The sequence below is a fragment of the Stenella coeruleoalba genome (genome assembly GCF_951394435.1).
Source record: "Stenella coeruleoalba genome assembly, chromosome: 19".
NCBI lineage: Eukaryota > Metazoa > Chordata > Mammalia > Artiodactyla > Delphinidae > Stenella > Stenella coeruleoalba.
The window spans coordinates 57,741,836-57,758,364 of NC_137165.1; the positions used below are offsets into that span (position 1 = coordinate 57,741,836).

Genomic DNA, 16,529 nt, shown 5'->3' on the forward strand with positions numbered 1-16,529 from the left:
TTGCTTCATTAATTCTTCCCATGAAATGTGTTGTCTTTTCTTAGATGTCTTTTTTTCTGGGATATGAAGATCAGACTTCCCCCTTGGTAAATTAAAAAAAATTGAAATTGTATCAAGTATCTTCTCTGACCACAACGCTATGAGACTAGATATCAATTACAGGGAAAAAAAGCTGTAAGAAATACAAACACATGGAGGCTAAACAATACACTACTAAATAACCAAGAGATCACTGAAGAAATCAAAGAGGAAATCAAAAAATACCTAGAAACAAATGACAATGAAAACAAGATGACCCAAAACCTATGGGATGCAGCAAAAGCAGTTCTAAGAGGGAAGTTTATAGCAATACAATCCTACCTCAAGAAACAAGAAACAATAAAAAAAAGAAAAAGAAACAAGAAACATCTCAAATAAACAACCTAACCTTACACCTAAAGCAATTAGAGAAAGAAGAACAAAAAACCCCCAAAGTTAGCAGAAGGAAAGAAATCATAAAGATCAGATAAGAAACAAATGAAAAAGAAATGAAGGAAATGATAGCAAAGATCAATAAAACTAAAGGCTGGTTCTTTGAGGAGATAAACAAAATTGATAAACCACTAGCCAGGCTCATCAAGAAAAAAAGGGAGAAGACTCAAATCTATAGAATTAGAAATGAAAAAAGAGAAGTAACAACTAACACTGCAGAAATACAAAGGATCATGAGAGATTACTACAAGCAACTATATGCCAATAAAATGGACAACCTAGAAGAAATGGAAAAATTCTTAGAAAAGCACAGCCTTCCGAGACTGAACCAGGAAGAAATAGAAAATATAAACAGACAAGCACTGAAACTGAGACTGTATTAAAAATCTTCCAACAAACAAAAGCCCAGGACCAGATGGCTTCACAGGTGAATCCTACCAAACATTTAGAGAAGAGCTAGCACCTATCCTTCTCAACCTTTTCCAAAATATAGCAGAGGGAGGAACACTCCCAAACTCATTCTAGGAGGCCACCATCACCCTGATACCAAAACCAGACAAATATGTCACAAAGAAAGAAAACTACAGGCCAATATTGCTGATGAACATAGATGCAAAAATCCTCAACAAAATGCTAGCAAACGGAATCCAACAGCACATTAAAAGGATCATACACCACGATCAAGTGGGGTTTGTCCCAGGAATGCAAGGATTCTTCAATATATGCAAATCAATCAATGTGATAAACCATATTAACAAATTGAAGGAGAAAAAAACATATGATCATCTCAATAGATGCAGAAAAAGCTTTTGACAAAATTCAACAACCATTTATGATAAAAACTCTCCCAAAAGTAGGCATAGAGGGAACTTACCTCAACAAGATAAAGGACATATATGTCAAACCCACAGCCAACATTGTTCTCAATGGTGAAAACTGAAACCATTTCCTCTAAGATCAGGAATAAGACAAAGTTGTCCACTCTCACCACTATTATTCAACAAGTTTTGGGCGTTTTAGCCACAGAAATCAGAGAAGAAAAAGAAATAAAAGGAATCCAAATCAGAAAAGAAGCAAAGCTGTCACTGTTTGCAGATGACATGATACTACACATACAGAATCCTAAAGATGCTACCAGAAAACTACTACAGCTAATCAATGAATTTGGTAAAGTAGCAGCATACAAAATTAATACACAGAAATCACTTGCATTCCTATACACTAATGATGAAATATCTGAAAGAGAAATTAAGGAAACACTCCCATTTACCACTGCAACAAAAAGAATAAAATACCTAGGCATAAACCTACCTACGGAGAAAAAAGACCTGTATGCAGAAAACTATAAGACACTGATGAAAGAAATTAAAAATGATACAAAAAGATGGAGAGATATACCATGTTCTTGGATTGGAAGAATCAACATTGTGAAAATGACTATACTACCCAAAGCAATCTACAGATTCAATGAAATCCCTATCAAACCAATGGCATTTTTCACAGAACTAGAACAAAAAATTTCACAATTTGTATGGAAACAAAAAAGACCCCAAATAGCCAAAGCACTCTTGAGAAAAAACAGAGCTGGAGGTATCAGGCTCCTGGACTTCAGACTATACTACAGAGCAGCAGTAATCAAGACAGTATGGTACTGGCACAAAAACAGAAATATAGATCAATGGAACAGGATAGAAAGCCCAGAGATAAACCCATGCACATATGGTCACCTTATCTTTGATAAAGGAGGCAAGAATATACAATGGAGAAAAGACAGCCTCTTCAATAAGTGGTGCTGGGAAAACTGGACAGCTACATGTAAAAGAATGAAATTAGAACATTCCCTAACACCATACACAAAAATAAACTCAAAATGGATTAAAGACCTAAATGTAAGGCAGACTATAAACCTCAGAGGAAAACATAGGCAGAACACTCTATGACATAAATCACAGCAAGATCCTTTGTGATGCACCTCCTAGAGAATGGAAATAAAAACAAAACTAAACAAATGGGACCTAATGAAACTTAAAAGTTTTTGCACAGCAAAGGAAAACATAAACAAGGCGAAAGGACAACCCTCAGAATGGGAGAAGATATTTGCAAACAAATCAACGGACAAAAGATTAATCTCCAAAATTTACAAGTAGCTCATGCAGCTCAATATCAAAAAAACAAACAACCCAATCCAAAAATGGGCAGAAGCCCTAAATAGACATTTCTCCAAAGAAGATATACAGACTGCCAACAAGCACATGAAAGGAAGCTCAATATCACTAATCATTAGAGAAATGCCAATCAAAACTACAGTGAGGTATCACCTCACACCAGTCAGAATGGCCATCATAAAAAAATCTACAAACAGTAAATGCTGGAGAGGATGTGGAGAAAAGGGAATCCTCTTGCACTGTTGCTGGGAATGTAAATTGATACAGCCACTATGGAGAACAGTATGGAGGTTCCTTAAAAAACTAAAAATAGAACTACCAAATGACCCAGCAGTCCCACTACTGGGCATATACCCTGAGAAAACCATAATTCCAAAAGAGTCATGGGCTTCCCTGGTGGCACAGTGGTTAAGAATCCACCTGCCAATGCAGGGGACACAGGTTCATGCCCTGGTCTTGGAAGATCCCACATTCCATGGAGCAGCTAAGCCCACGCGCCACAACCACTGAGCCTGCTCTCTAGAGTCCACGTGCCACAACCACTGAAGCCCGCGTGCCACAACTGCTGAAGCCCACATGCCTAGAACCTGTGCTCCGCAACAAGAGAAGCCACCACAATGAGAAGCCCATGCACCACAACCTAGAGTAGCTCCCATTCACTGCAACTAGAGAAAGCCCACGCGCAGCAACGAAGACCCAACGCAGACAAAAATAAATTAAATAAATAAATTTTTTTAAAAAAGAGTCATGTACCACAATGTTCATTGCAGCTCTATTTACAATAGCCAGGACATGGAAGCAACCTAAGTGTCCATCGACAGATGAATGGATAAAGAAGATGTGGCACATATATACAATGGAATATTACTCAGCCATAAAAAGAAATGAAATTGAGTTATTTGTAGTGAGGTGGATGGACCTAGAGTCTGTCATACAGAGTGAAGTAAGTCAGAAAGAGAAAAACAAATACCATATGCTAACACATATATATGGAATCTAAAAAAATAAAAATAAAAATGTTCTGAAAAACCTAGGGGCAGGACAGGAATAAAGACCGGACATAGAGAATGGACTTGAGGGCATGGGGAGGGGGAAGGGTAAGCTAGGATGAAGTGAGAGAGTGTCAGGGACATACATACACTACCAAATGTAAAATAGATAGCTAGTGGGAAGCAGCCACATAGCACAGGGAGATCAGCTCGGTGCTTTTTGACCACCTAGAGGGGTGGGATAGGGAGGGTGGGAAGGAGACGCAAGATGGAGGGGATATGAGGATATATGTATATGTATAGCTGATTCACTTTGTTATACAGCAGAAACTAACACAGCATTGTAAAGCAATTACACTCCAATAAAGATGTTAAAAAAAAAAAAAGGTCAGACTTCCCTCTATAATCTGAGCACTCTGGTTTATCTGACAATCAATCCAATGCATTAGATAATCCCACCTTGAAATTTTCTTTCGTGATGAGTATGGGGATAGCAAGAAAAGGAGACATTGAATAAGAAGCACCGGGCTTGCTGCCTTGTTAAACACAATACACATCTTAACACCCTGTGCCGATAGTCCATGCCCTTCTTTGTTTTCCCTCGTGTCCAATTTTCTCACGGGGGTTTCTTGAATGAAGCAGCGTTGACATACTACCACGTGGAGCTTCTCTCTGTGGAGAACAGCGCTATTCATTCTAAACATTAGATTTTTCATTTCTAAAACCAAAGCAGAAATGATGATATAAACAGTATTTCTGGCCAATTCGACTAGATCTTTCTTTTACTGTTTACTCTGGGAGAGCAGACTGATCAAGGCAACAGAAGCTAGAGACAATTTGTCCAGGTTCAAATGGTGCCTTAACTGCTGACTAGCTAGACGACCTTACTTAACTGCGTTGGCCTTACTTTCCGCATTTTCACGAGTGGTTATAACAGCCTCTAACATATAGGAACCCTGTGAGAAATAAATAGACTGATGTATACAGAGCTTAGCGTGGAAATGTGTCAATATGTATTAACTGTTAGAGCCAGTAGCACCTAATGATCAAATACGCCCTCTAGACTCATATTTGTTGTGGGATCTTAGGCAAATTTCTTACTTAACCAAGATGTAGTACTGACCCCAGAGGGAGTTAGGTGTTATGAGGATTCAATGAGTGGATTCATGTAGTGTGATTAGAACATTGTGGCCTGTGACACTGTCTCAATAAAATCAACGATTACAAATACTGTTTATCATGCGTGACGAAACAAACTTCCAAGATCAATGAAAAACAAGATGTAAAAAGCATGAAATTCTACTGCATTAAAAGGGGCTTGTTTAATTGTAGATTATTTAGAAAGCCGCGGTACACTCAAATATATAGTCAAATGAAACATAAACATCTCAACAAAGAAAAAATTGTCAGCAAACATACTGTCATCTCTGCTCCGGAGTGAAAAATGTAAACGCCTACAGAAGCTAATCAGCTACAATCTCCACATTCAGCTTCCGGAAGCCAGTCTTAGGCTGAGGATGTAGAAATGCATTTAGAAACACGCCAAAGCCCACTTTTCTCATTTACGTTCATAGTAAGGAACGTGCCAACCCAGATCCTGAAACACAGACTTGGTGTTTATATCAGCCCCTGTGAAACAGGGAACCCGAAACTGCTTAGCTCAAACCTAAACTAGTGCTAAGTATGCTTTTTCCCTTCAGAGTAATTGTTTTCTGCATTTCCTTAACCGTCCATTCATCTTTGCTTAGTAACCATCAGTATTCTTGGAGCCAGGAATACCTATACATTTTAAAAATGAAAATTAAACTGTTGTGACAATTCAAGCAAGAATCAGTTTATATAGCAATGTTTGTTCCATAGTAAGCACTTAATAGATATTGAATAAAAGAATGGATGTAATTGGGCTTTTGACCATTCTTGGAAAAGTGGGGACATTTTATGGTTTAATGAAACTGGGTTAATGTCATTAGCTGGCTGATACACAAAAATTTCTCATTTCTTCTATTGTTACAGACAGCCGCAGAAGGAATGCTGTTAGCATGTCACAAAACAGCAAAGAAGGGCAAAACCTAATTTCAATTTCTGTGTCAAGGAAAAACAGGTAAATTGATCAAAGTTGCCACACTTTGGGAATGAACCTGCCTTGAAAATGCTGTATGCATAGGAAGTAAACATGTGCTGACACACACGCTACTTCCTTTGGAGTGATTACAATTCATGATAAAAATACGTGCCTCCTTTTGGATCCATACATTGTGTTTTTAGTGGGATATTGACTGGAATTATCCTCTCCTTTTAGTTCATGCATTAAGCATAAAGGTTATCCCACAATAGTAAGTGTGGGCTAGCATCTATCCAATTATTTGACATGTGAAATTAAAAGGTCAGGTGCTTCTGCATTCTTAATATTATTTTACTTTGCTTTTTAAATTTTTTTGACAGGTTTATTCCTGCTGCTTTGTAGCTACAACCAAGGGTTAGTAATCACTGTATAATAGAAAGGTCAGCTAAATTACCCTGGTGTGCCAGTTAGCAATTTATTGTCTCTCAACCTAAATTCGCTCTGCAAAAACCCACTCTGTGGTAAGGGAGGGGAGTCCTTTAGGCATTTTTTCCTCAGCAGTTTACGTAATATTCATCTTCTCAGAAGAGGTTGCTGGAGGGAGCTCCTTTTGCTGGTCCTACGGTTGGCCCTTTGGTCAGTAGCGTGGGCGTGAGGACTTTTCTTCATGCTCTGCCCCAGCCAGGCACCCAGAATACTCGGTTCTTCTTTTTAAGCACAGAAGTAGAACTTCAGTTTTATGTACTCGGTATCACTGTGATATAAACCTGTCTATCTACCCAAAGGTTTAGTAAAGCCTAATACACACAAAATCCTTTTCAAAAAATAATCATTTTAGCTTCTTTTTTTAAAATCATTGTGTATGCTTTAACTCCTGACTGGACCCATCATGCTGCTACTCTTGTCTCTTTTTTTGTTTGTTTTAGTGGATTGACTTTATTTTTATTTATTTCTTTTTTGGCCACACCACGTGGCTTGTGGGATCTTAATTCCCCGACCAGGGATCGAACCCGTGCCCTTGGCAATGAAAGTAAGGAGTCTTAACCACTGGACTGCTGGGGAATTTCCTCCTACTCTTGTCTTTTGAGATTCAAATGAAGCCAATCAGGATTCTACTCCTCTTGAGGAAGGGGTCCCAGATCTCTTCTAGTCCCTACACAGAATCAAGGTTCGGGGAGAATTTTACCAATTTCTACGAGCTCTTCAATCCTGGTTCTCCTGTCTTGGTTCAGTTTTTCGTTGGTTCGCCACCTTGATGTGAGGTCAGATACTAAGTTACTGTCTCTTATCTCCAAACTCACCCTTTGATACTCTGCCCTGTGATATTGTGCAGACCACATTTCTCCTTTGCCAGCTGCCTTTCTGTTAGACATTATACAATGGATGACATTAAGACGGAACTGGAAGCCTGCGGGAGGGGCAGGAGAACTGCTTCTTATCTGCTCCCCGTTGTCCAAAGCACCCAACAACAGCTCCTTATACAGGCAACAGCATTCGCTCAACGTGATAACTATAATTAATTAATAGTGTTAATTAATATGAACACTGTTAAGAGAATAAATCCTACGTGTTCTCATCACAAGGAAAGAAGTTTTTTTTCTATTTCTTTATTTTTGTATCTATACGAGGTGATGGATGTTCACTCAACTTATTGTGGTCATCATTTCGTGACATACGTAAGTCAGATTAGTATGCTGTGCACTTCCATGCAGTGCTGTATGCCAATTATATCTCAATAAAACTGGAAACAAAAACAAATTCATACCAAAAAAACCCAAAACAGCATTTGCTCCTAGTTCAGCATCTTCTAGCTAATTGGGTCCAGTTTCTAGCTTCACCTAGTTCCCCCAGAGCCACTTTTAATGCTTTGTCAAAGGTATTATCCATCACATAGCATCCCCTTCTCAGAAACCTGAGCCTAGCTTCCAGTTTCAGAAGACCCTCCTATGAGTTCCAGACGTACTAGGGTCCAGCACCTATGTTTCACTTATTTCTCCAAAAATCAAAGGATCCCCCTCTCAAAAAAAAAAACACAAAAAACCCCATAACACCAAACTGATAATAAACAGATACCTTATTTTATTTTATTTCATTTCATTTCATTTTAGGTACAATAGGTTTTTTAAATTTTGGGGTTGATAGAAAGGTTTATATCATGATGATGCCAAGAATATAAAACCGAATACCTATGTGCTTTAAAATTCCCTTGATCTTTTCAACAAACTTGAACTCCAGGCTCTAATCATGACACCCAGCTTGCTTTTTCTCCCTTTCCAAAATGAGAATAGAACACAAAAATAATATTTTCTGTTGCAGTACAACTCAGCTCTTAGATTTGTTCTGCCTTTCCCTTTCTGTCTCTGTCTGGCACCTCTGTTTTCACATCTCAAGGACTGATCATTATATTTGACTAACGAAAAACAATACCTAAAGGGAATTCTTTTAAGCTTTCAAGAATACAAACCCACACAAATAAACTCTCCTTCATAAACAGGCAATTCACAGAACTGTTTAATTTTGTTTGGTTTGTTGTATTTTCACTATCTTTACCCACCAGCCATTTGCAAAAGGAGTTATGAACCAACAACTATTGTACTTTTAAGCAGAGGGATGGGGAAGAAATTCAGCTGATATAAAAAGAAAAGCGTATAGACAATACCTATCACTATATTTCTAAATTTTACTTCAGCAGAGTTTTAAACCGGTATAAAGCAAAAATTTAGGTGTTAAAAAAAATCCTGTTACCACTTTTTTAATGCAATTTACATTTCTTGTTAGCTCCTCTGATTCCTCGCGTGATCTGAAACCTTTCTAATTGACTTCCTAGAATCACCTTGGTGCAATTTAAAGGCAACACTCAGCAGTTACAGAATAGAAAAGGAAAGAAAGAGGAATTGAAAAGAAGTGTATTTATAACCTTGGTCATAGGTATCCTAAGAGTGTTTCTGTTTTAATAGTTAATTAGCTTATCAGTTCCGAAATGTTGAAACGACTTTTGGAATCCCAGGCTCTATGGCTGTTGGCACCATACCTGTTTCCTGACTGCAGTTTCCTTAACTCTCCTTTTAATTTTTTTCTTTTCCTTGAAACCAAAATCATTTAATGAAATCTGACTCGTCAAGGCCACTGACTGATCTTCTGAGCAGAAAGTATGCAAAGGTGGCCAATTCCATTAAATTACAGCCCCTGTCCAAGTTATGAGACATCATTTTCAGGCAGACAAAACGCAATGTAGTCATAAATGCTAAGAGACATAACTAATAACAAGGAAAAAAAAGAAGAATATGAAAAGACCTGAAGGAAAAATAAGTTCAACACACAGAAGAGAAACGATGGGGGTGGGAAGCACATGTGCAATTTTTTTCCCCACTTATTCTATTTCCTTTATGTTCCCTAGTTCAGGGCCGCTGGTAGGAGATTGATACATTTATTAATTTTCCATGCAGAAAGACAAACAGTGGACTCAGTCCGGTGGGGTTGAAACGTCTGGCCTCAGGTTTCCCCATGGAATCTTCCAAACTTGCCTAATGGTCTTTGACCACACAGATCCATTTAAGGAATACGGTATCCATTTTTGAAAATCTCATTTAGACTCATACATAAAATAATGCCTGTCATAATGCCTTGGTTTTCTCTCATTCTTCTTTTTATTTCTCTGGGTTAATTTAAAATGCAGAGCAAAGCAAAGACAGAAAAAAAAAACAATTTAAAGGATGTTCAAGATAGTCTTTGTAATATGATTTTTCTTTTTAAATTGCGAGAATGTAGTAAAATAAATCATTTCTTTCTGCATAAAGTGGTATTTACGACCTCTCCCTTAGAAATTATGTAAGTAAATATTCATGGAGAAATATTTTCACCTATTTTACATGTTTATTAACTTAAGGTCTGACTGTGAGGAAACTGCAAATTATGGAATGTATTTTATTAGGATAAACACTGTTTTTTTTTAAAAAGCAAATCAGAGCGGAAACAATCTTTTTTTTTCCCTTTGGAATGGAGCCTTGCCATTTTTCACTTTTAGAACTCATCTTGGGTGCTAGATGCTTAATGAGTCAATAAATGTCTACGTATTAGGTGACGTATTCATGTAGCAGGAATTTCTTTTTTCTATGGTTCCTGGTATAAGTTTAACAAACAGCAGCAGCTACGGGAAACAAAAATTACCCGAGGTTATTCTGATTTTAACTTTTGTTTTGAAAGCAGATCAATTTAGCTCAATTGTCTGAGACTCCTGTATTTAAATTTCTGAAATGTCCTCAGCACGAGACAAGATCAACTATTACTTTTGTATTACAGAGCCTCCACATTTTGTGAAAGAAAATATGTTAAAATATTATTAGGAATGAAAAATCACCATTTGAAAATCAATTTACATATGAACCCGAAAAATAAACCAGACTTAAGTTTCAGTTCTGGATAATGAATTGGCAAGGGTGTTATTTTACTAAAGTGTTCAGTTATGTCTGTTTATGTTATTAAGTGGGATGAGATAAAGTACATATTCAACTCTTTTTTAAAAGGACAGAATACATCATTTTAACTAATTAGGTCCATTTATCTTAACTTTATGTTTCTTTGGGTTGGTTCCTGAAATAGACCATGAAACCAACCTATTTATAAAATTTGTTAAAAAAAAATTCAAAATGTGTTGAAAAGAATAGCCAACATAAATTGTCAGTTGACTACATTAAATATGAAATTATAAAACTCAAATTTTATGTGTAAATTTATTTTATTTTTTGTAATATTCTAAAAAGTTTATATTTTGCTAAAAAATATTTGTGCAAGGCAATTAAAATATTTGGAAGATAGATAAGATTATATTTATATATATGTACACAGGCCTAATATAAAATATAACCATGTGTAGGTATAGACATACATACACATAGTTTATATATATATATTGTATATACATGTATTTATATAGTTATATTTGTTAGATGTGAAATACATATTCATAAAAACACTTCACGATGTTATCCACCCTAAAACATAAATCTGTGGGAGAATACTCTCTTGGTTGTGAGCCATTAGACTTTAAAAATAGCTATTTAAAAACAAATATAAGTTTTTTTAAAGTTTGAATTCTATCATCACTCTCTGTACCAAAGAGTATTAACTCTGTATTAAAGAGTTACTACTCTCTGGTACGATGTTGGAATTCAAACTTTAAAAGGTACATATAAAGACTATAGTGGAATAAAACAAGATGAAAAGACAACCCTCAGAATGGGAGAAAGTGTCTGCAAACAAATCAACGGACAAAGGATTAATCTCCAAAATATGTAAACAGCTCATGCAGCTCAATATTAAAAAAACAAACAACCCAATCCAAAAATGGGCAGAAGACCTAAATAGACATTTCTCCAAAGAAGACATACAGATGGCCATGAAAAGCTGCTCAACATCACTAATTATTAGAGAAATGCAAATCAAAACTACAATGAGGTATCACCTCACACCAGTTAGAATGGGCATCATCAGAAAATCTACAAACAGCAAATGCTGGGGAGGGTGTGAAGAAAAGGGAACCCTCTTCCACTGTTGGTGGGAATGTAAATTGATACAGCCACTTTGGAGAACAGTACGGAGGTTCCCTAAAAAACCAAAAATAGAATTACCATATGACCCAGCAATCCCACTACTGGGCATATACCCAGAGAAAACCATAATTCAAAAGGACACATGCACCCAAATGTTCATTGCAGAACTATTTACAATAGCCAGGTCATGGAAGCAACCTAAATGCCCAATGACAGTCGAATGGATAAAGAAGATGTGGTACGTATATACAATGGAATATTACTCAGCCATAAAAAGGAATGAAATTGGGTCATTTGTAGAGGTATGGATGGACCTAGAGGCTGTCATACAGAGTGAAGTAAGTCAGAATGAGAAAAACAAATATCGTATATTAACACATATATGTGGAATCTAGAAAAATGGTACAGATGAACTGGTTTGCAAGGCAGAAACAGAGACACAGATATAGAGAAAAAAAGTATGGACACCAAGGGGGGAAAGCGGGTGGAGTGGGGTGGTGGTGGTGGGATGAACTGGGAGATTGGGACTGACATATATACACTAATATGTATAAAATAGATAATTAATAAGAAGCTGCTGTATAAAAAAATAAAATAAAATAAACCTACATTAACACATCATCAAAAAAAGACTGATAAAATTTAACTATTTTAAAACTAAGATTTTTTTTATGATAAGGAATACATGATAAAGGAATATAAGATAAATACATAATAAAGAAAATAAAAAGATATATAACAGGGGGGGAAATATATTTGCAATGCTGTGTATAACTAACAGGAGGGCTATCATAATATATTGTTTCAAACTCCTACACAAATCAGTAAGAAAAAATCTCAACCCAACAGAAAAATGGGCGAAACTCTTGAACAAGTACTTCGCAAAAGAGGATATCCAAATGGGCACTAAAAAATGAAAAGGCACTCAACCTCATGAATAACCAGAGTAATGCAAATGAAAGCCAAGAAGATGTCATTATGCACCCACCACATCAGCACAATTTAAAATGACTGACATGGGGCTTCCCTGGTGACGCAGTGGTTGGGAGTCCGCCTGCCGATTCAGGGGACGCGGGTTCGTGCCCTGGTCTGGGAGGATCCCACATGCCGCGGAGCGGCTGGGCCCGTGAGCCATGGCCGCTGAGCCTGCGCGTCCAGAGCCTGTGCTCCGCAACGGGAGAGGCCACAGCAGTGAGAGGCCCGCGTACCGCAAATAAATAAATACATAAATAAAATGACTGACATACCGAGGACTGGCAAGAATGAGGAGCAATAGAGACTTTCAAGCACTTTGGTCAGGAGTGTGAATTGGTACAACCACTTGGGGGAACAGTTTGCCATCATCTACTCAAGCTGACCATATGCTCACCCTAGGAGTCAGCAGTTTCACTTCTTGATAAGCTTCCCAAAGAAACTCACGCACATGTGCTGTTTTGGACTGAACTGTGTCTGCTCAAAATTCACATTTTGAAGCCCTAGCCCTTAGATGACTGCATGTGAAGATAGGGCCTTTAAGGAGGTAATTAAGGTTAAATGAGGTAATAAGTGTGGGGTCCTAAGCCAGTAGGACCTGTGTCCTTATAAGAAGAGGAAGAGACACCAGGAGTGCCTAGGCACAGAGTAAAGGCCACGTGAGGTCACAGTGAGAAGGCAGCTGTCTCTATGCCAAGGAGAGAACTCTCATCAGAAACCAACCCTGTTGGCACCTTGATCTTGGACTTCCTGCCTCCAAAGTGTGAGAAAATAAATTTCTGTTAAGCTACCTAAAAAAACCCAAAAACAAACAGACAAAAACTTTAGTGGAATAAAAGCAAATATAGATGATGTTTTAAAATAAAATTTAAGTGGAAAACTCTTTTTAAGGGTATCATTAAATAAGAGGGGAATATTCATTATTCTAATGGAATTAAAACAGCATTTTATATAACCAAAAACAAGCAAATAAACAAAGAAGACCAAAAACCAGGGTGACCCTTGAAAGACAAGCCAGAGAAAATATTTTCAACACATAAAATAATAAACTATTAATAATTAATTAAATAAATTATTAACACCTATTAATAAACAAATAAATTATTAATACTTATAATGTGTAAAATACAACCAGAAAGTCAGGTATAAATTAGTCTGCATTCCAATAACAAAATTACATTAAGATGTAAATAGGCAATTCACAGAAAAAATACATGTTGCTAATTAAATTTTTTAAAAGAATCAAACTCAGTAATATAAATTTTAGCAGTGAGATATCATTTTTTATTCATCCAACTGGAAAGACCAAAAAGACTGATAATATCCAATTTGGAGGACTTTAGAAAAAACTGTCATTTGTTTTTAACTCTTGGTGGAAGTTTAAAGTATGAAAACTATTGGTGAGCAACTAGCCTATGTCCATCTAATTATATAAGACACCTACACAGCCATTCTTTTTAATTCTAATGTCCTACAGAGACATAAAAACAAAAGATACATGTACAAATATATTTATTTCACCTTTATTTTTTAAAATTTAAAACATTATGCATAAGTGATAACTAAATACTAGAATACAATACAGTCATGAAAGAGACAGAGCTAGCTCTATCTATGACAAAATAGAAAGTTGTGCACTATATGTTATATCATGCAATATAGTAAGTTGAAGTGTATTATAGGCCATATTATATTTTTCAAATGTAGAATTTAAAATTTTGGTAAAGCACGTGGGAAGTTATTTACAGAAGTTACCTATGATTGACGGGTTTAGGAGAGAGTTTCTGTATATTTTTAATAATATGCAATGAACATATTTCACATTTAAAATAATAGTTTGTGTATGAAAATAAACTTTGCCCAGGGCTTTTCATGTGTATTCTCTCCTTTGCAGGATGACTTGGCCACAAAGCTGAGGTCAACCTGCCAACCAATCTGCCAATGTCCCCAGAGTCTGATACAGAAAGTCCAAGGGCTTGCTATGCTCAGTTCAAACCTATTCAAAGGGATGGTGGGTCTATGAGTAACACTGAATATCTAACTCACTTTCTTATTTTTGTCTTTCTCTTTGTGTATCTCTAAGTCTGTCTGCTAATAGAATGGTGATTGTTTGTAAATATTTCGCTGCATTCTACTCTCAACCCTGCCCGAGAGTAATTTGGTTGTGAGGACATACAAGCTGAAGAGATGCTCTAATGGTACTGCTCCCGCTTAAGAACATTCTGCCCCAGACTCCCAGCCACTGTCAAGGAGAGTTTCCTCTGCTACCAGAGGACTTTCTCTATTGTAATTAATAGCATTAAAAGTATTGAAGTCTTCAGAAACATAGAGAACAGACTTGTGGTTGTCAAGAGGGAGGGGAGAGGGGGAGGGATGGATCGGGAGTTTGGGATTAGCAGATGTAAACTATTACATATAGAATGGATAAACAACAAGGTCCTACAGTATAGCACAGGGAACTATATTCAGTATCCTGTGATAAACCACCATGGAAAAAATATGAAAAAGAATGTAGAATATATATGTATAATTGAATCACTTTGCTGTACAGCAGAAATTAACACAACATTATAAATCAACTATACTTCAATAAAATACATTTTTTAAAAGTACTGAAGTCTTCAGAAAAGAGGGAGAATTCAGGCAGAAGACTAAAGAATATAAGGAAGACGGTAACATAGAAAAAATTAATTTCAAGGACTTTGAGGAGAGACGGACTTTTGTGCGATCTCAGCTCTGCTAGTTATTAGCTTGAACACAACTATATGAACTATTCTCTCTGATCCTCATGTAATAATGCATAAATGTTGTAATTCATTTAATGAACAGGTTTTTTAAAGGGGACATAACATGGTGGAAGAAAGGTACCTCTCAAAGCCTACGTCCAAGTGGTAGGAGTTTAACATATCTTGGTGTCCAACTGTCCCTCACCTCCAGCTTCTGCTTTTCATTAAGCAAGTAGAAAAGATTTTTAAGTTGTGGTATTACAGAGATAGCGGTAAAAAGGTAAGGAAAGAACCAGGCAAAATCCCGATTCAGTCAAGACAGAGGAACTCAGCTTTGGGGAATGAGAACAATATGAATCCAATGAAATGAAAACAGCACAGATTTTCGAATCAGGTCGATGTGATCGATTATACATAATAAGCAGCAAAGCCTTGACATTCTTCAGCCCCATTATATTGATTTGTAAAGAACCTGCCTCAAAGAGCAATGATGAATTATGAATAAGATCATAGAGCATTGTTTTTGAAACATCAGAATCTTAGAAATACTAGTTTCTATCCTCTCTTTTTATACAGGATGTAAATATTATCAGGGGAGCAAGGGTTGGCATGGTTGTAACCCATCAGGTTGGCATGGATCTGCTAACAGACCATAAAAACAATTAAAAAAAAATCCACATCTGGGTTGGGAAGCAACCTATAGTCAATCACAACCTCATCAGGCAGAAAAGGACCAAGATGGATCATGGGCTTATAAAACTAAGAAGAAAACTACTAAGTCCTGCCAATTTGGCAAAGTCTTCATTCTTGATGGAAAGCTTTCGTCTAGAGCTGTTGAGGGAAACGTAGACAAGATGGGTTTTTATGTGGTGTGGAACTCGGAGTCTCAAAGAACTTTTGTTAGGTATGACAAAATCAGATGAATTGATTCAACAGCTATTTACGGACACCTGCTCTACAGGATAGATAAGAGTTGATACATTCACGCTCTTGGCCAAGGTAAAGTGTTGCTACCGGATTAAGAGCGGAGACCCTGTTGTCTGCTTCTTTTATATCTAATTCTCAACTGAAATTTCATTTCGAGTCTTCGTTTCCTCCAGATCCTTGGGAACCACCAGGGCTGTCTCTCTCTGGCATTCTCCTCAAGCCTCACTATTCTCCCAGGCTGTTAGCCAGACTGCAATTCTCTACTTCTTATTCAGAACTTCAAATCTATCTCTCCTCCGTTACGTACAGCCAACCAGCATGCCCCTTGTTTGTGCTTCAGAATCTGTATACAAACTGTTACGAAAACCTGGAAAAAAGTATTTCCTGTCTTCTTCACTTTGCGTACACGGACTTGCTCGAAATTAATGCCATGAATGTTTAGTACTTAAGGCATCTTTCCATCCACGTGGATGTAGCAGCCTGAGGATTCCTTTTCGCTATGAGGACCCTTTCTCTGCTGAGTTGAATACAGGAGACACTGGCACCACGTTCCTTGATCTTGGAGCCTCATGACATTTTTTTTTTTTTTTTTGCGGTACGCGGGCCTCTCACTGCTGTGGCCTCTCCCGTTGCGGAGCACAGGCTCCGGACGCGCAGGCTCAGCGGCC

The 16,529-nt window shown here is 37.1% G+C and overlaps 1 protein-coding gene and 1 long non-coding RNA gene across 2 annotated transcripts in view; one reads left to right on the forward strand and one right to left on the reverse strand.

Moving 5' to 3' along the window:
* The window catches only part of LOC307177345 (uncharacterized protein), a 1,102,996-nt gene that overhangs the window by 1,085,575 nt on the left and 892 nt on the right, over positions 1-16,529 (forward strand). The window contains exon 10 of the transcript XR_013825026.1: positions 5,639-5,726. The gene's annotated coding sequence lies outside the window, so the exon portion shown is untranslated. The remainder of the gene's footprint in view (positions 1-5,638; positions 5,727-16,529) is intronic.
* LOC307177347 overlaps positions 1-16,529 on the reverse strand; it is a 218,666-nt gene that overhangs the window by 97,860 nt on the left and 104,277 nt on the right. The window lies entirely within an intron of this gene.